The following is a 25368-nucleotide window of genomic DNA, read 5'->3' as shown; positions in this document are numbered from 1 at the left end:
AAGTCTTCTGCATGCCCTGGAGAGGGACTTGAGGATGCTTGAGAAGAGAAAGGCTGGGTCCTAGGCACCCAGAATATGGTCTAGAAGGGAATTTGGATTCCAAATGGGCACAGCCCCTTGGCTCTGTGCATTTTTACCCCTGGGTGGGCAGTAGCACGGGCAGTAGAGGCAGAGCCCATAAAGCAGAGGCACCTCTGGACTGGGTGTCAGGGACATTCTGTCAAGGAGGCCAACCCAGTATCTCCTTTACCTTCATACCGTCTCCAATCAGAAACCAAGGCTGTGCATTCCATCTCCTCTTTCCTATCTGTCCCAACACCATCTCTCAGCCATCTGATGCTTCATGTGACCGGAACCCGCAAAGACACACAGCATTGTTTCACAGAAAAACAGCATCTCGACGAATGTGCTGCATTAAGAAGTTTCCAGTGCTTTCCATGCTGCAAGTTTATTAATCCTTTATAGCCTCGGCCCGGGGACTTTATCATAGGCTTGGGGGGAAAACTAATTATATAAATGAGGCTTCTGGGGCTTAAATAGAGTGAAGAGGTTCATTATAAAATTCCTATGAAAATTCATTTTGTCAGTTAAATATTTGAAGCCTCTACTAGCTCACATCCTTTAGGATAGCTCCTATCAAAACAAAACAAAACAAAACAAAACAAGTGTTGGTAAAGATGTGGAACAATCAGAACGTTTGAGCACATGCCACAATGTAGATGAATCTTAAAGCCCTGATGCTAACTAAGTACATAGGCCAGGTACAAAATGTATACATATATAATGATATATAATATATGACTATGATATAAGTATGGCATTATATATAATATAATTTCCATTAAATGAGGTAACTAGAGGAGTCAAATTCATGGAGACAGACAGTAGAGTGGTGGTTGTTGGGAGGAGGGAGAGGGAATGGGGTGCTATTCTTTAATGGGTGCAGAGTTTCAGTTTTAGGAGATCAAAGAATTCTGGACATGGGTGGGATAGTACTTATACAACAATGCTACTGTGCTTAATGCCACTGAACTGTATAATAAAAAATAGGTAAGACACAATATTAATCGGGGTTCCTTAGAGAAACAAACCAATGGGACGTGTGTGTGTGTGTGTGTGTGTGTATATATATATATATATTATATTTATATTTATTCATATATATATATATATAAAGAGATTTATTATAAAAAAAAATAAAGAAGTTTGTTATAAGAAACCAGCTCACCCGATTATAGAGGCTGACAAGTCCCAGACTCTGCAGGATCTAGCAGATATAATTGAGGTCCCTCAGCAGGTGGCTCTGAGCCACCAAAAAAGAGATCATCCTGGGCGGGCTTGTGGGCTTGGAGGTCAGAGAATGAAGAAGTCAGACTCTCCCTCTTGCCGGACTTGAAGAAGCAAGCTGCCATGAGTTGTACAGTTTCGAGGAAAGGAATTCTGTCAACCACCAGTGAGCTTGGAAGAGGAGCCCAGACTCCAAGGGGAGCTTGGACTCCGAGGAGTCCCCAGCCCTGACCAGCACCCTGATCATAGCCTTGTGAGATCCTAAGCTGCGGACACAGCTAAGCTGTTCTCTCATTCCCAATTCACACAAACTGTGAGATAAGTTATTTAGCATTGTTTAACCTGCTAAGTGGTGGTAATCTGTCATGCAGTAGTAGAATACTAATACAAGCATGGTGAGCCATTCAGTGCCATTGGAGTAGGAGCAATATTTTCATATCACTAAATTCACGTGTGCAGAAGGGTATATTCCACAACCCAACTTCTCTTTCATGCACTCATCTTCCCTGATGAAAACAAAACAAAACAAAACAAAAAAACCCACAAAAAACTAACATCTGGATTTTCTCGATCACTTTCCAATGAGAACTCAGGCAGTCTTGATTTCCGGTTTTGCCCCCAGAACTCCATCTGATATTCAAGGACTGAAGCAGCATCACAGATGGAGATGGGCAGTGGGGAGAAGGTGTCCATGAGTCTGATCCATGAGTATCTGATGATGTGTGGACCTAGATGTGCCTTCTCCTCTGTGCTGATATCCAGTGTGGGTTTTCTAATCTCCAGGGGCCTCCACACACCACCCACACCACCTCTCAATCAGTGCCCTGAATCTCTGCTCTGATGTCCATGTATGTGAGAAGTGTGGTCCTTGCCTGGGGCCACCCGAGACTCGGAGCCCTGTGCAGACCTGCTCTGCCCATGCACACCATCAACCAACCATTCTCACTGCTTCTAGGCTTCATCGGGCTCCAGAAGATGGGCACGAGCCCTCTCCTCTGGAGCAATTCCCAACTCCCCAGTGAGCCTATCCTTCCCTTGGAGGAGGTGATGCTTCTAGGAGCAGGAGGCAACGCCCCTTCAGGACCTATAATCCTCCCCTACCTGCAAGTCTCTTGTCTTCCTCAGTCAGAAGAGTAGTTTTGACCCCTTAGTAAGTACGGGGGGGGGGGGGGAAGTAACTTCGAGAAGTAGTTCTCGATCTTTTGCCTTCCACTACACCATAGTATTTGAACTTGAAGAACAAAGAATTTGATGTGCACATGCTCTGGGTTCACCAACTCTTGAGAATGGTAGACCTGAAATCTAGTACCCGATACGGGGAAATTAATCAGGTTTGGTCTCCAACAAACAAAATTCAGTGGCTCAAAACACAAAAGCTTGTTTCTCACTCATGTAATGTCTGTTTATCTGAAGACAACCATCCTGGTTGTTCCACGCGTTCACTTACCTCTCCAGTGTCACACTAGAGCTGCCTGCATCAGCTTGCATTGGCCAACTGTTGGCATCTCCTCCCAAATCTGTGTTCAGAGACAACACATGGGCAGCATGAAATTGGCCTTGGTGGAAGTATTTACACCATGAAATTGGCAAATGCCTCATTCACATTGCCTTTGTTTCCTGGAAGTAGCAAATGTTGTTCAACATTTATCAACACACCACTGACCACCTCTCTCAACACATGGCCTCTGGTGTCATCAATGCAGAGGAGGACAGATCCCAAGCATGGTGCACCAGTGCTTAAGTGATGTCACCTGGAAAAGACACAGCCTACTTCCAATAACAACCCATTGGCCAGACCTGGCCACATGGCTCTGCCTCACCTCCAGCTGTCAGGGAAATGTGGGGTGGCACGTGGGTATGCCGTGAGAGTCTCTGTCACTCTGTGGGAAAGTGAGGTGCAGAGAAAGAACATGTCCGCTGATGATAGAACATTCCATTCTACCACATCGTCTGCAGGGATTTCTATGGAAGCACAGAGGGAGAGGAACATTATAAAGAGACTTAGAAGGGATATCTATTTGGAATACATAATAAAAAAATATTTAGAGGCTGCTTGTGACAATTGTTTTCAGATTTTTACAGAAACTTCATTTGTATGAAATATTCTGCTCATTCTGGGGTACTGGATTACAGAGTGAAGAGCGGCTTGTCTAGGCTACATTAACTATTTGGGTGGAGCTACGAGCTGGATGGAAATAGAACTGAAACAGGGCATTGTCCTAGGGAGAGACTAGAGGAATTCTAATTTAGATCAACTGGAACATGAAGACCTCACCACACTAGCACTCGAATGGTAGGAAAGAACTAGTCAGGAGCAGAAATTTCATATGCATGAAGAATCCAGTGTGTGGATGTTCCAGAACGAATTATGTCTCTATGAAATAAACAGCGTTGTAATAATTGTCAAATTAGGGGCTTCCTACAGTGCAGTGGCAAAGGTGATTCATCACTTTGTTCAGAGCAGGGACCTGGAAGTTCCAAAAAGTCCCCGTTGACTCTAAGATTCGATGACCTCAAAATGGTCATTGTGAGGATGACGAGGGTGGGGGGTGGGGATAGTTCTTGGAGATTGCAAAATAGGAAGTTAAGAAAAGGGATAGCAGAGAATGGATGGTCTTTGAGGAAATTAAAAGGCAAAGGGAAATGAAGTCTTAAAGCTGTGGTCCCGCCCACGCTGGGGAGGAATAGGGTCCATGGGGCTGCAGGTGAGCGTATCAGAGAATGCCCAGATGGATCCACAGCTGCACCTGCTGGCTGGGATGGGGCTGAGACAACCCCGCCTGCACTTAGGAACCTTTTCCCGTCAATAGCAAAGGAAGTACAAGAATTACTTCTACTCATGTATTGAGTTTGAGAAGTTCTTTGTAGATCTTGGATACCAGTCTTTTATCTGTAGTGTCATTTGCAAATATCTTCTCCCATTCCGTGGGCTGCCTCTTAGTTTTTTTGACTGCTTCCTTGGCTGTGCAGGAGCTTTTTATCTTGATGAAGTCCCACAAGTTCATTTTTTCTTTTGTTTCTCTTGCCTTTGGAGATGTCTCATGAAAGAAATTGCTGTGGCCGATGTCAAAGAGGTAACAGCCTATGTTCTCCTCTAGGATTTTGATGGATTTCTGTCTCACATTGAAGTCTATCATCCATTTGGAGTTTATCTTTGCGTATGGTGTGAGAGAGTGGTCAAGTTTCATTCTTTTGCATGTAGCTGTCCAATTTTGCCAGCACCATTTATTGAAGAGACTGCCTTTTTTCCACCGGATATTTTTTCCTGCTTTGTCAAAGATTAGTTGCCCAATTTCTGGGTTCTCTATTCTGTTCCATTGGTCTATGTGTCTGTTTTTGTGCCAGTACCATGCTGCCTTTGTGATCACATTTTTGTAGTGTAGCTTGAAATCAGGCAACGTGATGCCCCCAGCTTTGTTTTTCCTTTTCAACATTTCCTTGGCAATTCAGGGCCTTTTCTGGCTCCACACAAATTTAAGGTTCCAACTCAATACACAAGAAACAAATAATCAGATCAAAAAATGGGCAGAAGATATGAACAGACATTTTTCCAATGAAGACATACAAATGGCTAACAGTCACATTATAAAATGTTCAAATTCATTAGCCATCAGGGAAATTCAAATCAAAACCACACTGAGATACCACCTTATGCCAGTTAGAATGGCAAAAATTGACAAGGCAAGGAACAACAAATGTTGGAGAGGATGTGGAAAGGGGATCCCTCTTACACTGTTGGTAGGAATGCAAGTTGGTACAGCCACTTTGGAAAACAGTGTGGAGGTCCCTTAAAAAGTTAAAAATTGAGCTACTCTATGATCCAGCCATTGCACTACTGGGTATTTACCCCAAAGATACAGACGTAGTGAAGAGAAGGGCCATATGCACCCCAATGTTCATAGCAGCATTGTCTACAATAGCTAAATTGTGGAAGGAGCCAAGATGCCCTTCAACAGATGACTGGATTAAGAAGATGTGGTCCATATATACAATGGAATATTCCTCAGCCATCAGAAAGAACGAGTTCTCAACATTTGCTGCAACATGGACGGCACTGGAGGAGATAATGCTAAGTGAAATAAGTCAAGCACAGAAAGACAATTATCATATGGTTTCACTCATTTATGGAACATAAGAAATAGCAGGGAAATCGGTAGGAGAAGGAAGAGAAAAATGAAGAGGGGTGGGTAAACAGAAAGGGGAATGAACCACGAGAGACTGTGCGCTCTGGGAAACAAACTGAGGGCTACAGAAGGGAGGGGGGGTGGCGGGATGGGCTAGCCTGGTGATGGGTATTAAGGAGGGCACATATTGCATGGAGCACTGGGTGTTATACGCAAATAATGAATCATGGAACACTACATCAAAAACTAAGGATGTACTGTATGGTGACTAACATAACATTAAAAAAATTACTTCTACTCAGATACTCAGATTACTCAAACATCCTCCTAAGGGAACATGCATATCCATGTGCGCCAAGAGGTGAAAACAAATAGTCCTGCTATTAAATAGGTTTAGTTGAATTATTTATGATTCATTTGTGGCCGAATCCCAAAGAGATTAGAAGCCACTCACGGCTTACTTATTCATTTGTGTGTCTGTTGCTTCAGTATCAGTCTATCTCTTACAAACTGGGCTTCGTAGTCTGGAACTCTGACCCTTCCCTTCTCCCTGGGTTCGGAGCTGCCACTTCTGTTCCACCAAGGAGCACCAGCATCTGCGTTGTCCCCAAGGTTCTCATACTGACGATGCAGGTGGCTTTCCTCACTGGCACTTGCAGCTGGAAGACCATTAGCCCAGGGGAAGGAGATCAGGGAAGGCTTGCTGCGCTGTGGGAGCTGTACCTGCAGGACCCGGTCCTGGTCCCTTCGGAGACCCTTTTGGTCCCCAGGCCTGCAGTTTGCCAGAGTGCCCACCAGACAGAAATGGCTGCTGTAGATTGTGTCCCTTGTGTTCCAAGCAAGCATTTCACTTGTTCCAGGTCTCCAGGTGGGAGCTGTGGAGGGAGCTTTGCTGGTCTCAGCTACAGATGTGCCAGCTATGTTCTTGCAGATCAGGTCAAGGTCTGTCCATTTACTGAGTGCTGGGCATGCAATTCCATCGCTCTTCTTCACACATTCGCTCTGAAGCCCGTGTATTCTTGGCCCCGTGTTGCAGAGGGAGAAGCTCTGCAAGTGCTCAGGCCCAGGTTTTGGCTGCCACGTGGGATGCACACACCACCGGGGCCACCTCAGCAATCAGGTGAGATTCATGGGCAAAGACTCGTCCAGCCTCAGCTAGCCCTGCCTGCGCGCCGAGTGGGACTCCAAAGTGCGGAGCCTGGACACCAGCACTCTGGCCTCCACCCCCCGCCCCACTCCCGGCTGGCTCATTGTCTACTTCAGACCTTCCAGCAATCCATCTGTCTGGTCTGAGCCCATTCTGTGTCCTGGGTGGCTCTTCACTCCACTCACCTCACAGCACGGTTCCCGGAGGGAAAGGCATCCCCTCTGCAGCTTGGCCTGCATATACAATTGGGAAAGGTGGCATTGAGATTTTGACCCTGGTTCTCCCCCCCGCACCCCTCCCGTCACACATCAGCCAAGCCTCCCTGTCCTGTCTACACTTAGAAATGCTGCTCTGGTGCATTCATGGCAAATCGGTGGTGGGAAGCTGCATGGAAAATTCTGTGCCCACCGTAGACATGAGTAGGTGTTCCTTGGGCTCCTACCCCCTCCCCCACCGGGGGCAGGGGAGGCCCCACAGTCCTCATCCCCAAGCCCAGGGGGCCACCATGATGCAATAGGCTTGACAGGACACCACACTGACCAGCACCCCTGGACGAGGGCCCCTTGCCTCCATCCCTGAGAGAATACAGGCTTACCTCGGGGCATCATGGTTCTGCTTGCAGACCACTGCAATCAGCGAATATTGCACTAAAGCAAGTCAGATTAATGTCTTGGCTTCCGATGCATTGAAACATTTGGTTTATATGTACTCTTATCTATTAAGTGTGCAATAGCATTATGTCTAAGCAAACAATGTACTTCTTAATTAATAAACACCTTATCGTTAAATAAATGCTAACGATCCTCTGAGTTGTACTCCCTGATCACGGATCACCATAATAACCGTAATAATAATGAAAAACTTTGACATATTGCGAGAAGTACCAAAATGTGACTCAGAGACACAAAGTGAGCAAATGATGGGGGAAAATGGCGTGGACAGACTTGCTCGACGCAGGGCTGCCACAAAATTGTACTTAATAAAAAATACAATGTTTGTAAGGCACAATAAAGCAAAGCATAATAAAACAAAGTATGCCTGCATGGCTTTTCCCATGATCTGCAATTGATTTGATTACCTCTTTGAAAATGCTGCTTTTAGGGGCAGCTGGGGGGGCTCAGTCGGTGAAGCATCTGACTCTTGATTTCAGCTCAGGTCATGATTAAAGTCATGGAGTCAAGCCCCCATGTTGGGCTCCCCGATCAGCAGGAGTCTGCTTGTCCTTCTCCCTTCACTCCTCACCCCACACTCTCTCTAAAATAAATAAAAATTTGCACATTTTAATTGACCAGATTAGTGAATTCACACCCTCAGCTTAAAGACATAGGAAGTAGGTCAGGGAAATCCCTGGAGATGGCAAGCTGCCAGACCAGGAAATACAGACAGGCTAGCAGGTGTCCACCACTGTGATCTTTGAAAGGAACCTAGGGCACAAGCAAGGGTTTCTGCCCTCTGGACCCCCCAGCCACCTGGCAGCCAGAACCCAGATGACTATTACTGTTTTCCTCTTTTGCTCCCAAATTTGGAATCCTATTGTTTATACATATATTTTTAAGATTTTATTTATTTATTTGAGAGAAAGACAGAGCATGAGTCAGGGCAGAGGGAGAGGGAGAAGCAGACTCCCCACTGAGCAGGGAGTCTGACACGGGGCTGGATGCCAGGACCCCGGGATCATGCCCTGAGCCAAAGTCCGATGCTTAACAAACTGAGCCACCCAAGTGCCCCAGAATCCTATTGCTTATAAATGCAAAAGTTATGTAAGCCCGCTTTATGTGAATGAAATTATGCCACATGATTCATTATGTTGGTTTTAAGCAAGACCATTTGACTTATTTATTTGGATTTGTCTTTCATCCCTAAATCACAGTCTCTGTTCCAATCAGGCTGTGGCTATAATCTTCATCTAGCTGTTCTTCCTTCCTTTTTTTTTTTTTCCGCTTTCAATGTGAACACTTCTAAACAGATACCAAAATAGAGAAAATCATAAAATGAACTCCCATGTGCCCATCACTCCCCGTCGGCAACTCACAGGCAGCGTGAACCTTCTCTCCCACCCGTCCCCCATGTTCCAGATCGCACCAAACAGTCCCCAACACTGGATCATTTTATCCGTACATATTTCAGCATTTCTAACAGATAAATTCGCCCTCAAGAAGAGAATCACAATCGCTCCCCCGAAAAGTAACACTGATTCATTACCAGCCAGCCGGTGTCCGGGCAGCGTTCAAACGTCTCTGAATGCGTCTTTTGTTTCTTAGTTTCTTTTTCGAATCAGCTCCTAAAACTGTCGACTTGCAGGTGTTAATGTGGCTCCTAAAGGTCTTTGTTTCTCCCTTGACAGGAATTTGCTGAAGGACCGGGGTCATGTCTCCCGTAGAGTCTCTGCAAGCCTGCGTGTCGCTGACCCCACGTATTCAGTGCTGGTGTCAGGTAGGTCCCCTGATCGTGCATTTTCTGGGCTCTCCTCTAATTCCGAGTTTTTTGATAAAAATACACAGATGGTTTCTGTGCTTCCCTGGAGTCTGACTGTCTCTCCTTTTGTGATGTGAATAGCCATTAAAGATTAGGGCCTGGAGCTACTCATTCTTAAGAAAGTGGAGCACAATTGCTTCTTACTTCTCAAATACTAGAAATTAAAAATTAAAAATGCTAGAAAATTAATGTATTTGCATACACTCTCCAAGTTCCAAAAGGAAAGATCCGAGGCAAATAAAACATCAAGGTCCTCCCAGGACATCCAGCTCTCAGAACCCTGAGGCAGGCACCCATCACCCCACAACCTCCTGCCCAACCTCATCCAGAAAAGAAATGTCACAAATGGAGGCTTGTCCTCCCAGCAAGGGCCAGGAGAAGCCCTACAGAGAAAACTCAGGGTCGGATTTGATGAGCCACGTACATTTCTTTGTTGTGGGCCCGGAGCAGACATGCAGCTGCTTGCTGTCCGACATCCGAGCGGGACTGAGCTCACACAGTGTTTGCCATCTCTTGGATCTTTTCTGCCCTTGGATGCTGGCCTCAAAGACTCCCAGGAGAGGGCTTCACCTACATAATAGGGGTGTTCAGGGAGGAAACTCAGCCAGATGCAGGTCTTGGAAGCCTGAAGATGGGGTGGATCCTGCCTAGGGAGCGAAGACGGAAGGCAGGGCAGGCTTGTATGCCCTCTCCGCTCCCCTCCCTGCCCACAACTCTTTGTAGGTCGCCTGGGACACCAGACAGCTGTAACAAGTGGGACAAGACTCCCCTAGAAAAAAACTGCTTCCTCCCAAAAAAATTAAAATCCAGGAGAAGCCGTGAACCGTCTCTAGCTCTCAAAGACATGAAAGTGAAACAATCAGAAGATATTTCAACCTATTGAAAAAAACTTTTTTAAATGGCAGCAGCCAGCACTGTGCAAGGTATGGGAAAACAGGAGCCCTTGGTCAACTCGAGAAAGATCCAGGGACAGGAGCTTTTCAGGACTAGAAAAATGTTTGTAATCCTTGACTGGTACTCCCACCTAATATTTTTGTTTATTTTCCTTTCTCATCTTCTCTACTTTTTTTTTACTTGTCTGTACTTAACAAATTTTATACTGTAGTCAAATATTACCTTTTTATTGAAGTGTAACTGACATGGCGTTATCTTCATTCCAGGCGTGCAGCCTGATTCACTCTCTGTATATATTAGAAATTAATGACCACAGTGAGGCCGGTCAACATCCTCACCACACATAGCTACAAAGGCTTTTATTCTTGTGATGAGAACTTTCAAGATCCATACTTTGAGCTACTTTGAAACACGTAGTACAGAGCAGTTAACTACGGTCGCCATGCTGCTCATAACATGCCCATGGCTTGTTTCTTTTATAACTGGACGTGTGTACCTTTTGACCCCCTTTACCCATTTGGCCCCTCTCCACTTCATGCAGCAACCAATCTGTTCTCTATGTCCATCTCATTTTGGGGGTTTAGGTGGTTTGGGGGGTTGTTTTTTTTTAGATTCCATGTATAAAAGGGATCAAATGGTATTTGTCTTTCTCTGTCTGACTATTTCACTCAACATAATGCCCTCAAGGTCCATCCATGTTGTTACAAATGGAAAAATTTCCCTTTTTTATGGCTGAGTAATATTCTTCTGTGTGTGTGTGTGTGTGTGTGTGTGTGTGTGTGTGTGTACCATGCATATACATATATATCATACATCACATCTTCTTTATCCATTCATCCATCTGTGGACATTTAGTTGTCTCTAAGTCTTGGCTGTTGTAAATAATGCTTCAATGAAAACAAGGATGCAGATACCTTTTTGAGTTAGTGTTTTTGTTTTCTTTAGATTAATACCCAGAAGTGGAATTGCTGGATCATGTGGTATTTCTATTTTTAACTTTTTGACTTTTAACTTTTTAACCCTCCATACTGTTTTCCACGATGACTGTACCAGTTTGCATCCCCACCAACAGTGCACGAGAGATCCTTTTTCTCCACGTCCTTGCTACCACATGTTGTTCCCCATCATTTTTAGTTTAGTCAGTCTGACAGGCATGAGGCCATATCTCATTGTGGTTTTGTTTTGCATTTCCCTGATGATGAGAGATGTGGAGCAAATAATACTTTTATTATCAGAAAAAGAAGCATTTTTTTTTTTTAAGTTTTATCTCCTCGGGATGCCTGGGTGGCTTACGCAGTTGAACATCTGTCTCTTGATTTTGGCCCAGGTCATGATCTCATGGTTCCAAAAATCAAGGTGTCAACAGGGGTGGTTTCTTCAGAGGTTTCTCTCCTTGGCTTGTAGATGGCTGACTTCCCTCTGTGTCTTCCTTCTGCATGATTCTGTGTCCAAATTTCCCCTTCCTATAAGGATACCTGTCATATTGGATTAGGGCTCACTCTTGTGAACTTATTTTAACTTACTTACCCCTTTAAAGACCTTATATCCAAATATGATCACATCCTGATCTCAAGATATGAATTTGGGGGGAAAGGAGGGACACAGCCCAGAACAACAGGTAAATGGATTAATAATATGTCAGGTGGGGGGCATGTGACTATTGATCTCAGGATTGTGAGTTTGAGCTCCACGTTGGGTGTAGAGATTACTTAAAAATAAAATATTTTTTAAAATAAGAAGAAAAAAAATAATATGCCAGATGATGATGAATACCAAGCAAAAAGTAAGAGGCGATGGTGATTAGGAAGTGCAGTTTTGAATATGCTAGTAAGAGAAGATCTCTCTGATAAGACAACTGGAAGAAAGTACAGGATTAAACCCCATAACCGCAGAAGGAAGAACATTCTAAGCACAGACCAGCCAGTACAAAGACAGAAGGTGAGAATGCACCTATCATGTTCAGGGATGAGTGAGGAGCCCATGTGGCCAAGCTGAGCTCCTGCAGTGGGTGTCAGTCCTGTGCTGCAGCGGGACCAGCCAGCCAAGTCCCGCTATGAAGTCTTTAAGAATTTTGTGTGCAAGTTGACTTCACACGGGTAGCTTGAAATTGGCCATAATGGGAGAATTAGCACCATGGAAAGTGACAAATGCTACAAATCAGGTCCTTTTATTTAAATAATATTTTTTTATTATGTTAGTCAACATACAGTACATCCCTAGTTTTTGATGTAAAGTTCCATGATTCATTACTTGCGTATAACACCCAGTGCACCATGCAATACGTGCCCTCCTTACTACCCATCACCAGCCTATCCCAGTCCCCCACCCCTCTCCCCTCTGAAGCCCTCAGTTTGTTTCCCAGAGTCCATAGTCTCTCATGCTTCACTCTCCCTTCTGATTACCCCCCTTTCTTTATTCTTTTCTTCTCCTACCAATCTTCCTAGTTCTTATGTTCCATAAATGAGTGAAACCATATGATAATTGTCTTTCTCTGCTTGACTTATTTTGCTTAGCATTATCTCCTCCAGTCCTGTCCATGTTGCAGCAAATGTTAGAAATTGTTCTTTTTGATGGCTGAGTAATATTCCATTGTATATATGGACCACAGCTTCTTAATCCTTTGCCTGGGGAGCCAGTTAAACATTTGCAGCACACCAGTGGGTAAGCCCTGAGCGTAGTAAAAGATAAGATCAGCAAAATAGCCCCTGGTCAGATACTGAGTGCTGACAGGCCATTGCGGGACTTTGGCTTTTGTTCTGAATGAGATGAAGAGTCTTGGGAAGGCTGTGAGAGTAAAGAGGACATTACGGGATTTTTCTGCTGTAAAAGGATGGGGCTCTGCAGCCCTGTGGGAGGCAGACTTCCGGTGGATCACACTGGAAGCAGCAGACCAGTAAGAAGACTCTTGCCAAAATCCAGGCAGGAGATGATGGTGTCTCAGATCAGCAGTGTGGAATCAATGCTATCAAGAACAGACCAGATTCCAGCACACTTCTTCTGGAGGAAGGGACACAAGCTTAGATGCAAGATATGGGAGAGAGAGAGAGTGGTTGGGGAGATCTCGAAGACCGTGGCTGGAGCTGCTCGCAAGAGGAGGTGGGGAGCACGGTGGCGAGGGCAGGTTCCTGGGGTAACCGGAACTTCTAGTTGGGCGTGGAGGTCCACTCAGACTTTCGGAGTAGGCATTTGGATAAGTACCCTTGAATTTCAGAAGAGAGTTCCAGATGCACTGTGTTTCTATCTTAAGGGTGCATTACCTTTATATGCGGAATGAAACAATGGGAATTCAGAATACGGAGTTCAATTGTATTAAGTTTTAATACAACTTAATATCATAAAATGCTTTGGTGGTTAAGTGTTTGCAACCATTCATCACTAGAGGGCAATAAAAATGAATGTTTTTCTATTTAGCAAGCTACAATGAGAGGATTAAAGCAAGCCTGATAAAATGATGGATATTAAGCCAGAGAGTCAGGTGTTTTAACCTAGAATGGCTTCTCCCATCCAAGAAGTATTGGATGCTATTGGCATTTTCTGCTATGGGATCATTTATGTCAGACCAGCCAAGCAGGGAGATTTGCAAACTGACATGTTCAAAATGAGTGAAAAGTCATTCGTTACTTGAGTTAGAGCCACCATTTACTTACTGTATTTGCCCAAATGGTAGGTAAAACAGTCCCTCCAGTTTCTTTGTGGGTTAATGTGCGTATCAGTAGATATTAAGGAGAACATGGTCAAGCACAACTTCCATCCTCAACAAAAGGCAGAGTGAGGTCATGGCATTACTAAGGCCCTCACTTACTCACCTTTGTATCTCTACCCACCTCGTCACAGTTTTCTAGGAGGACATGAGGGACAGAAAAGGGATAACATGTTTTCCAAGGGCACTATGGGCTCCGAGGCCACAGCAAGGCAATGAATACCAGGGTGCTGCATTGAGGGCAGGTCAAACGTGAGTGAGGAAAGGAAGCAGTGGAGTTGCTTATGCATGGGGAGAAAGACAGGGGTGAGACTGGTCCAGGCAAATCCAGGGCCAGGCACAAGTTCCTGGGGAAGAGAGAATCCCCCAAGAGCAGGACATTCTACTCCTGAGTCACAGCCCTCCAGCTGGTCTGTTGTCGTCAACACATGTCACTGAAGCTCAGGACCACCTCTGGGACTCAGGAGGGGAAAGTTGGTCTCCCAGCTTGCAGTCCGGACACCAGCATGCTTCTCTGCGTAGTCTGGGAGGAATGCTATCTTCATGACAAGTAAGGCCGATGATTGACACATTCGGTCTAATCCACGGGTCTCCGTGCTCAGGACACAATGTCCATACTTACCCAATAGTAGTAGTTCTATTTCCCACCAAAGATGCTAACAACAAAGGACCTCATATAAAATGCACAAAAATATAAAATATGTGTTTATATATATAATATATATCTTTATTTTCTGAAATACTGGAAATGTCCCAGGAATACCATAAGACAAACACAATTTTTGTTTGCTCTTTACTGGAAGAATCAAAGGCAGACACTTCCCTTGTGTTCTAGAAGAATCCAAACTTTAGGTGTGTGCTTAAATACTTCTCTCTCAGTATAGAGAAAGATAAGGTTGCTGCAAGTAAAGGAAAGCCCCATTAAAGTAGTGATGAGGTTTCTACGTCCAGGAATATACAGAAGAACAAAAGAAGCAGAAAAGCACATTAATCACTATTTTATCACTTACAACTTAATATAACATAATAACAAAGGAGCCTAATTGTTGGGGCCCAGGCATGGCTCAGTCAGCTAAAGCATCTGACTCTTAATTTTGGCTCAGGTCATGATCTCAGGATCATGAGATCAAGCCCCATGTTGGGCTCTGCACTGGTTGTGGGGTCTACTAGAGATTCTCTCTCTCCCTCTCCCTTTGCCCCTCCCCCCGCCACTCTCTTTCTAAAAAAAAGAAAAAAAATTTAAAAAGTAACCTAACCTAATTGTTTAAAACTCTTTCTAGTAGCAGAAAGTGTGCTTTCAAGTGAGATGTTGCCTGGAACCCCAAAGTATGAGTTCATAAAAGGAAGTGCTGTTTGGCCTGGAATGGGGGAGGGGCCCAAGCCCTTCAATTTCAGAGTGATCACCCCGCATCCTACATGATCACTGAGGCTCCATCTTGCAAACTTTATTCCCCTTAGACACAACATGAATATTTTGGCTAAAACCCAAATTTGCTTAATAGCCAAGGTAATTTTTAAAAATCAAATTTAATCTTGAGAAACATATATATTTTATAATCCAAACCGTGAGGACCTGGGCATAAGTGAGGAAGTGTTTCTGTGTCCATAATTAGATGGGACTGAGAAGGCTTCCACATCATAACCATGGCTCAGACAACATATTTACAGGTTAGCTCCTAATAGCCAAACCCAGAATTCCTCATTTCTGTTCTAAGATCAGTCACTAAGGTTATAAATGGACAACTCATTCTTCTTTCCCAACATATGAAGTCCATTCTCTTCCCACCAGCATCAAACCACCATGTCTTTCTATAATCCCACCAGCAGAGCTCGGCAGCCCCTCACTCTTTATTCATCCTGCTCACATTGGTGTCAGTGTTGGAACATGGCCCCGACTGTGTCACTCCCTTCCTGCCCTCACCAGAATGATGTCCAAACTCACGGGTCCATGGGCCAAGCAGTCAGTCCACTGTCTCACTGAGTGCCCACCTGTCTATTCAGCCACGGCAGCCCTGTGGAAGGTCATCGATGGCACAAAGCCAAAGCAAGGGTGTTTCAAGGTGGGGCTGAACCAGGATAAGGGTTACCTCAGTCATCCAAGGACGCAGAAGGGGACATGATCTCTGAATCATTCCTAAAGGGGCGAAAGTCACTGAAGGACAGAGAATGCAGGGAGCCAATACCAAGGGGCAGGGATGGGACCAGAAGAAGGGGGAAAGGACAGTCAGAGCAGAGTCGGTCTCAGGGGGCTGAGGATCTGACTGAGGGACTGCCACATCTACGAGGGTGTGGCAGGCAGGTGCCAAGAACAGAAATGAGGAAGCTACATAGAATTCAGCCACTATGGGGGAGAGACATGATCTTGAAGGAACCATGACAGGAGAGCTGAAAGGTGTCCATACACTGCAGTGAGCTATTAAAGACTACATGGAGGATGAGCTCCTAGTGGCCAGGACCAGGGCAGTGCAGCTCTCCAAGTATACCTGATCTCGCTCACCTTCCCATGATTTTACTTACATGGTCTTTCAATCTCAGACCTCCCTTCTGACCAGCTTCTCATAAGCCGCCTCTGTGTCAAGACCCAGTTAAACTCCTCCAGCTTTGATGAGAATGCACCAGAAGCACCCCTTCTGCGAGGTAGAAACGTCCCACCTGCCACAAGCCAGAGACTATACACGTTATATCGCATGATGCTTTTGAAGAGAAGTTCAATCTTATATCATAGACGGGATGTTTCAGAAACATCCTTGGATCTAAGTTGGAGTGCAGATTTAAGGGTTGTAAGCCCCAGCATGAAAACCACAATCACGGCTGAGCTGTCCTGTGAGTGTATGTATATGGGGTGAAAAGGACCAAAGGCAGAGATCTGGGGCTCCCTCATTAAAGACAAGTAATGAATCAAATGCCAGCAAGGAAATGAGTGAAGGAGTGGTCAGAGGGTGGGGAGATTGGGAAAACCGGCTTCGTGGACAGCAGCGAGGGAGGAGCTTCATCAGTGTCCCATGACAAGTGAGGTTGAGAAACGGGAAGAAAAGGTCCCTGGGCCTCACTGCATTCCAGTCTATGTTTTGTGTGTGAAGAACAGAAGGACCTACATGATAGGGAGGTCTGGAGAAGGGAAGGATGCACAGAAATACGGAGTCAGGATCTAGGGAACACAAGTTAAGGAAACTGGATAATACAACGAAGGAGCTCAAAGGATGGACATTCAATCCACCCAGCATCATTCTGGAAAAGACAAAGAATCATGTCCAGGACAGAGGCACAGGGCCATCTGCATGCCCCCTCTTGAGCTCACCTCGCCACTGTAGCATCATCCCAGTTTGGGTTCTATCCTCAGCTTTCCAAACTCAATTTTTTCTGTGAGCCTCACAGTGATTTGATCAAGAACCATGATTCACATTAACCAAATTCATAAGAGCCAGATGTAGAAACCAGAATATCCACTTTTTCGATTGTGATGAGCATAAGTCACCAGGGAAGTGCTCCCTATAAACCACAGTGAGACTCTCTATAAGCATATCAGAATGGTTGAAATTTAAAAGAATGACAACGCCAAGCACAGTGTAAGTGTGGATCACTTGGGTCTCTCATACTCTGCTGGTGGGGATGTGAATTGGTTTAGCCACTTCAGAAAAGTGTGGGCAGCTTCTGAAGCTGAATATATGCTAACTCTAAGGTCCCGTAATTTTATTTCAAATGTAACACTAAGAGAAATGAATGCTTACGTCCACAAAAACACACGTACTAGAATGTGCATAGCAGCTTCATTCGTTATAGCCAAAAACTAAAATCAACCCAAATGTGAATCAAGAATAGGGCACCTGGGTGGCTCAGTCAGTTGAGCATCCGACTCTTGATTTTGGCTCCGGTTGTGATGTCAGGGTCAGGAGATCGAGCCCCACATCAGGCTCACTCATCGGGGAGTCTGCTTGAGATTCTTTCTCTCCTTCCCTCTGCCCCCCCCCCACTGCTCCCATGTATGTGCTCTCTCTCTTAAAAACAGTATAGACTAGATAAATAAATTATGATGTAATCATAAAACAGAATCTGCAGAGCAATACAAAGGACAAATGGCTACTACATGGAACTCCACGGTTGATACACATGACTTCACGGATGAGTCTCCCAGTAAAAAAGCCACACACAAAGAATATATAGTGCTTCCTCCGGTGATAGGGAGGGCACAGCGAGCTTTCCAGGGTACTGGAACTGTATCTGTTCTACATTTTGACTCAAAGTATACACACTTATAAAAACTCATGAAGAACTCGGGGCACCTGGGTGGCTTAGTCGGTTAAGCATCTGCCTTTGGCTCAGGTCATGATCCCAGGGTCCTGGGATCAAGTCCCACATCAAGCTCCTTCTCAGCAGGGAGTCTTCTTCTCCCTCTGCCCCTCGCCCTGCTTGTGATCTCTCTCTCTCTTTAGATAAACACAAAAAAATCTTTAAAGAAAAAAAGTTCATGAAGAACTTTAAGAATTGTGTGCTTGGCCACATGTGCACACATAACAACATTTAAATAAATAAGAAGAGAGCTTAATTAGATGGCAAATGCAAGTTGTAGACTGAAAACAAGATTTTAATAGGTGAATGGGACCCATTTTTTTTTTTAAACAGAATAAGAGAACTCCAAAAAGATGAGCTATGGATTAAAAGGCCCTTTCCGGCAGAAGTGATTTCTGATCTAGCTCAGAATTTCCAGGGCCTGGAAGAGATTCTAGAACATAGTGGGCACTCAATAAATCTGTTGGTAATTAATAAACAATTAGTAAATGAAACCTGATCTGAAGGATTAACTCAAAGAAGTAGCACTTTGAGATAAAAACATTAGTTTAAACCAGCAATAGAAACAATAGCAACATAGTACTTTGAAAGCTCACTCTGGCTCTCTCCTCCCTCTAGATTTCTTTGTTTTTTAATGACTGTATCCTTTGTGGTCGAATTGAGGCTCATATTTGTGACTCAAATACAATTTGTTTTAATTTTTATAAATGTGATACATTTGGGAAACCTTGTAAACAAAGTTTTCATTCAATTAGGGAATCCTGGATTTTTGCCAAAAAGTGGTCATACCAAAATGAACAACGGCTAAGTGGAAGTACTCTAGGTCACGGATAAAGGGTGTCTTTGTCAAACTCCTCCACCCAAGGGAAACCTGTCTAGCAGGTAAAGTGCAGGAATTTGGACAGCAAAGCCTCCCAAGCTGCCAGTTTCAGGCTGGTGCAGAAAATGGTTGTGGATCAGGGTCAAAGCAGAACAAAATCCCAAGTAAATTTTCCCACATGCTGCTACCAGGAGAAAGGACATCCCATCCAATGACACAGCGTCACCCGATAGTCTGGGAAAGGTCGCTTAATGAACTGAATTACTACCCTGTCACATGCAACAGCCACTTCTAAAACGTATCTTCATTTCTTACCCTCTGGGGGTTCAGCATTCGGATTGTAAAAACCCAGCAAGCAGACCTGTACAGGGTCTGTTAGTGCAGTCTACAGGAGCCGTGGGGGAGTCAGAGCGCCACCTCTGGTACTCCCTGGTAGTGCAGAGAGGACTAGCCAAAACCAGGTGGTAGGAATCACAGGAAGGAAGTGGATGTGCCCTTGTGTGTGGCCAGGCCAAGTTCCTCTCCCACCATAAGCTTATCTCAACTCAGTGTCTTATCATCAGCCCTCAGGTGGAAGTTTCTGCATAACGTGTAAGCCCAACACTGATTTGTTTAAAGAGAATGATTCCAATTAACCAAATCCACAAGAGGGCAACGTAGAAACCAGATATCAACTTCTTAAATTGTGATGAGGTGTGCAATGCCGAGAAGAGATGTTAGTCAGAACCAACAAGAGGTGTCTTTGCTCCTGTTGGAAAGCCTACATGGAAAACAAATCATAGCCAGAAATGTGGGCTCAGAGGCTGTCCTCAGTCTGAAGGCGAGGGCTGTAGAGCTGACATGGCCTGAGGCCACCATTTCTCCTGGGGGATCCTGAGCCCGCTGGTCAGGACACTGACTCCTCACAAGGTCAGTTCACCTTTTTTGGACCAAAGCTATGGAATATCTAGAATTGTAGTGTAGGGGTGCCTGGGTGACTCAATCATTTGGGTGGCCAACTCTTGGTTTTGGCTGGAGTCAGATTGCATCCTGCATCAGGCTCTGCACTGGGTATGGAGTCTGTTTGTCCCTCTTCCTTCCCCTTTGCCACTCTCCCTGCTCTCTCTCTGTCTCAAATAAATAAATAAATAAATAAATAAATAAATAAAATCTTCAAAAAATAAAAATAAAAAATACATAAAATTGTAATGTAAGGGTACCTGGCTGGCTCAATCAGTAGAGTATGTGACTCTTGATCTCAGGGTTGTAAGTTTGAGCCCCATGTTGGTTGTAGAGATTATTTAAAAATTTTTTTAAATCTTTAAAAAAAATAAAATCAAATAAAATTCTAGGGCATAGGGCAGTATTTAGACACTATGGCTTTTTGAGGTTATTTCCAAACTGAGATCAAGGTTTTCAAGGAGAAGTGAGCCTGAAATTCAAGCATCCATGCACAACACAACTAAGATTTGCACAGAGACCACAGAGTCATGCCTGATCCCCATCACTGATTCCCTGGCACAATCCCCTGTGAGGTTTTTGCTCTTTCCTTAGCAGTCAGTTAAATGGTACATGAGGAAACACATCCCTTGCCATAGAGTCGTTCCTTAGATGATATGTGCGGCAATCCACAGTCTACCAAACTTTGCTCCTTCACAACAATTATCCAAGACATTCATTATTCTTTGCCCCATTTTATAGACTGGTAAAAAGGAGCCTCAGAAGCTCTAAGTGATGTACCCTAGTTTCTATCTCTGATGCTTATGAGCTGTGTGTCTAAGTTCCAATGCAGCACTGTCACCAGTAAACAAAGTGTCTGCCTTCAGGTTCTATTCGCATTTTCACAGTTGACAAGGGATTGTGGGGCAAGTCACTCCTTCACTATCTGCTTTAAATTGGTGTCATCTATATGCACAGCAAGCAAATTTAAACCCAAGAAGATACCAAATACAGCTCAGCATACATTCCCGCGTGTGTAAGTCGAAGGGGGGCCGCTACACCCTGGGGAAGAATTTGCTCATGGAACAAGGAATTACTGCACAGGTCCCTGAGTATCTGAAGTTTCCGGAAGGGAAGAGATGCCAAGGCAAACTTGATACCAGGGATCCCATACGTTCTTCCTCATGGATTGAAACTCAACACCTGCCTTCACAACGCGTACCCTGCTATCCTCTTCCTTGTTTGGAAGGTGCTATCAGAGCTCAGACCTGAAACGTGAACAGCCCTGCCCCTGGACAGACTGTATCGTGTGTCATGGGAACATCAGATCCAGAAAGAGACACTGCAGTGCATATGTGCTCACAGCTCCACACGAGTCTCTGACTTGCAGGGAGCTGACGGTGCGTCGGTGGTCACACCTGGGAGTGTCGGTGCCCTAAAGAGGAAGTGTGGCCTGGCTGCAATGGCGGAGGCAAGAAGCATGACAGAGAATGTTTATCTCGTTTTCCTCTTAACATCAGTGTAAGCCCATTGGTTAATGAATAACCCCGTCCATCCAACTCCATCTAGTCCTCTTTTCTTTGGAAATGTGCCTAAATTGCAATGAGTAACAGGAATAGAGTTTAATTAGTGTATCTTGGGGCAGTGAAGCCAGGGATCCGTTGTCCGGTTATCTTCTCCAATTCCTCTCCAGCAAGAAGAGAGGAGAGAATTTTTAAACATGTGTCCTTCACCAATGTATGCCTACAATGAAAACAGATTTTAAAAATTCATAATGGAGCTGCCTGGCTTGCTTAGTCAGTAGAGCATGTGACTATTGATCTCAGGGTCATGAGTTCGATCCCCATGTTGGCCTAGAGCTGACATTCTAAAAAGCTATAAAAGCTCACAGGGGAACAGCACCCTTCTACAGTGATATAACCACCACATTTCTTCAACGCCCAGTATTTGAAGAGAGTATATATCACAATATCCCACTGGTAACAATCCTAATGTATAATGTCTTATTACGTAATGGGAAATGATTGCCCAAATCAGGAATTAGTGAGATCTGTCACAGGAAAATGTTCCCGCCAATTTGTAAGGAGCTGTGGACAGGAGCTGGGAAAACAAGACACAGGTCAGCAACAGTCATTTACATGACCTTTTCTCTTTTACACTTCACTTTCAAAATAAAATACTTGCCTATTTTTTCAGTGATTGATATTGTCAAGAAAATATCTTGTTCACATAGTAATTTATTTAAAAGAATACAAAGAATACACATATTCTTACCAAGTCTTCACACTATAACTTTATTTTTTTTTAACTACGCTGGCCAGCCAGTCTTCGCTTGTGATTGACAAGCCACATGAAGTCAGCCAAAGTGTCTGTCTCTGATATGCTTTGCATAAAACAAGGATTTTTTTCAAATTTTTTGTTACTGATTTCTTCATTCACTAACACAATCATCCATATAAGCAATTAATGTGATTCCTAGGGTGGGTCCATGACCGATTATTTTTTTTTAAGATTTTACTTATTTATTTGACAGAGAGAGAGACCATGAGTGGGGAGAGCGGGAGAGAGAGAGACAAGCAGGCTCCCTGCAGAGCAGGGAGTCTGACGTGGGGCTTGATCCCAGGACCCTGAGATCACAACCTGAACCAAAGTCAGACACTTAACCAACGGAGCCACCCAGGTGCCCCCATGACGGACATTTTTCTTAGCTTATTTTATAGATAGGAGCTGTAGCCACATGCATCCCTCACTCAGGTCTCCAGCTGATGAAAGTCTTTGATCCATGCCCACCACCTTTACTGAGGTGCCTGCCCCAAGTATAGCCTCACCCTGGAAGTTATACCCAATGTGAGATCTTTTAAGATTAATATTTTAGAAGAACATTATTAATTTGTTCATTCTGTGTTATTGACTGTGTATCCCCAGCCACAATCCAATTCTCGGACATGTAATGGGCCCACTATGTGACAGATCACATGAATGAACGTTTTTTCTAAAGATTTATTTACTTATTTTAGAGACAGGGAGAGCATGAGTGGGAGGAGAGGCAGAGGAAGAGAGAGAGAGAATCTCAAGCAGACTTACTGCTGAGCATGGAGCCAGACTCCAGGCTGGATCTCACGACCTTGAGCTCATGACCTGAGCCAAAGTCAAGAGTCTGCACTTAACCGACGGAGCCACCCCAGGTGCCCCACACATGAATGAACTTTTAAATAATGGAAGAGTGAATGAATGAATGAATCGTGCTTGTTTCCTCAATCTGATCACTTGAAAATGTCTCTTTAATCTGCTCACCCCCTTAGTTTCATCACTGAGAAGCAAAGAAGGCTGAGTCTCTGTTGATATTTTCAATTAATTTTTAAGCAACTTTTTATTTCTGTAAAAAATGATACAGATGCATGATATGTATATCAAACAATACAATAACTTTTTAGAGTTTAAAATCACCATAAATCCCTTCATCGGAAATAAGCACTCACCACACTTTGTTGAACTGTTTCAATATCTGTGTGAGTGTATGTGTGTGTGTATGTGTGTGTAGGTCACACAAATAGATCATGCCCTTCCAAGTTACTAGAGAGGCATGATGGATATATCTAAAATAATTCAATGGAAGAATTCTGTGTGTTAAAACTTTGTTAAATGTCCAAGACACCTGTGCAGTGGCCGTACGTCTAAGCTAACATATTATTTCAGCTTGGATCCTAATGGCATGTGTAAATTCTCTAATGGAAATTTGTTGCTAAGGTCAAAATAATGTAATGCAACCATTCCAATCTGCAGCTGCTTGTCAAAGTTGGCTAGGATCTATATTAGATATTAAAGATGTATCCAAGTACAAAAGTTGAACTGAGAAGCCATAACCTAATATTCTATTTTTAAAGATTTTATTTATTTATTTTAGAGAAAGTGAGCACCCCCGGGGGGAGGGGCAGAGGAAGAGGGAGGACCTCAAGCAGACACCCCGCTGAGCACAGAGTCTGACATGGGGCTGGATCCCAACACCCTGAGACGACGACCTGAGGTGAAATCAAGAGTCACACACCTAACTGACTGAGCCCCCATAATCTAATATTCTTTAGAAATTTCCAAATGGAAGCAATGCTTCCTGATTCCTTTTTTAGTTTTCTGTCCCTTTCATTGGGAGTAGAACACTGTTTTAATTTTTATTAATTTTTGCTGTTTTCAGTGGCTTCTGTCCTGAAGAGGGAATTTGGCATGTTTTTGCTGTGTGGATGCTTGTTTCCTTTCAACTCAGGAGGTAAAGCAGGCAATAAGGCAGAGGGGGTTTCAAATGCAAGGGGGAGTGGAAATTATGGAAGGCTCATTTGTCAGCCTATTGAGAGTTGATATCTTTTTGCATTTTCATCTGAGTTGAAAGAAACTTCAGGAATCACCTTTACACTGTGAAACAGATCAAAGAGAACTTTGGGTTCTGATTAAGTGAAGTGGACACCTCCCTGTGCAGAGCTGCCCGGCCCCCTGGTGGCCCCCCACCCCCTCAACTGAGCACTCTTCTCCCTTGAGACAGTGCAGATCGGAGCCATGAACTTCACCGGGGATGGTAACCAGCTTGCAGACTGTTGACTCCACTGGGCCATCAACACCTGTCAGATGGCAGGGTACCTGAAAACAAAAGGCTTTTGTAGATCGGTTGGCACCATCTGTGAAATACCCCCCAAGCTGCTGTCCACATCCTATTTGTTTCCCCTTCATTGAAAGTGGGAGAAAGGGGGACGCTCAGATGTTATCATACAACTAAGGAAAGGGTCTTTCTTTTCAGGGCGGGAAGGCAGGATCTCCACAGTCAGGAACAGCAGGACAGATCACCAGAAGGACAAGCCCATCACCATGACCATGGATGATAATCGGTCTGGTTCTGTCCAGCCAGGCCTGCTTGCGATTGACCACAGCCCACTTCCTGCCCTGTTCTCAGGAGAACTGATGTTTCATGCTGCATCATTTTATGCCATCTGGTTTCATGATGACGCCGATCAGAAACTCCAACATTGAGCACTGCTGTTGAATGAAGGACAGAAGAAACACTCAAATGCTCATATGACTATTGGTCAGAGTCTGAGAAAATATTTACATTTTACGCTGGCCCAAATGGCTAATAACTGTTTGTTTTCCTGCTTCTGGATCTCCCCTTTTTATGAGTTTACACTTCGCAACATAACACAATCAGAGAGCTGACAAATAACACAGCAGAACCAAATAACACACACACACAAAGGCCTAAGGTGCTAGGGTATAATCTTACTGTCATGTAAGCACACATTTGTGCCTTGCCATAAAAATCAGAATTTATCTGAATTTCGAAAGTCTTTAAGGGAGTAACTTCATTTCCTCCTTCAGCAACTTGTTACAGTTAGGAAATCATTGTTCGCCTCTGGAAATTCTGGGTCCGAGCTTTTCTGCTCTTCAAGCTAACCAAATCCAGTTTGTTAATTATTTTGGGTGATTTCCTGCTACCTCATTCATAGGCTAACAAGGGCTTTGGGCAGTGCCAAGAAGACTTGAAAAGGGTAAATTTTATGAACCGTGAATGGTAGCTAGATAGAGTACAGGAGATCCCACCCTCTACCCACACCTTATTTAGGTAAATATGCATGTATTTATGTACTTCTTTGTTTCCTGTTTGTTTAGCTCTCAAAGGAAATATGATGAGTAAGGCAGGACTTTGGCTTTCTTCTGTTTCCAAACGCAAGATTCA

The sequence above is a fragment of the Ursus maritimus genome, unplaced genomic scaffold (genome assembly GCF_017311325.1).
Source record: "Ursus maritimus isolate PB19 unplaced genomic scaffold, ASM1731132v1 scaffold_3, whole genome shotgun sequence".
NCBI classification, from domain to species: Eukaryota; Metazoa; Chordata; class Mammalia; order Carnivora; family Ursidae; genus Ursus; species Ursus maritimus.
The sequence above is the reverse complement of the archived record's forward strand: the minus strand, read 5'-3'. Positions refer to the sequence as shown.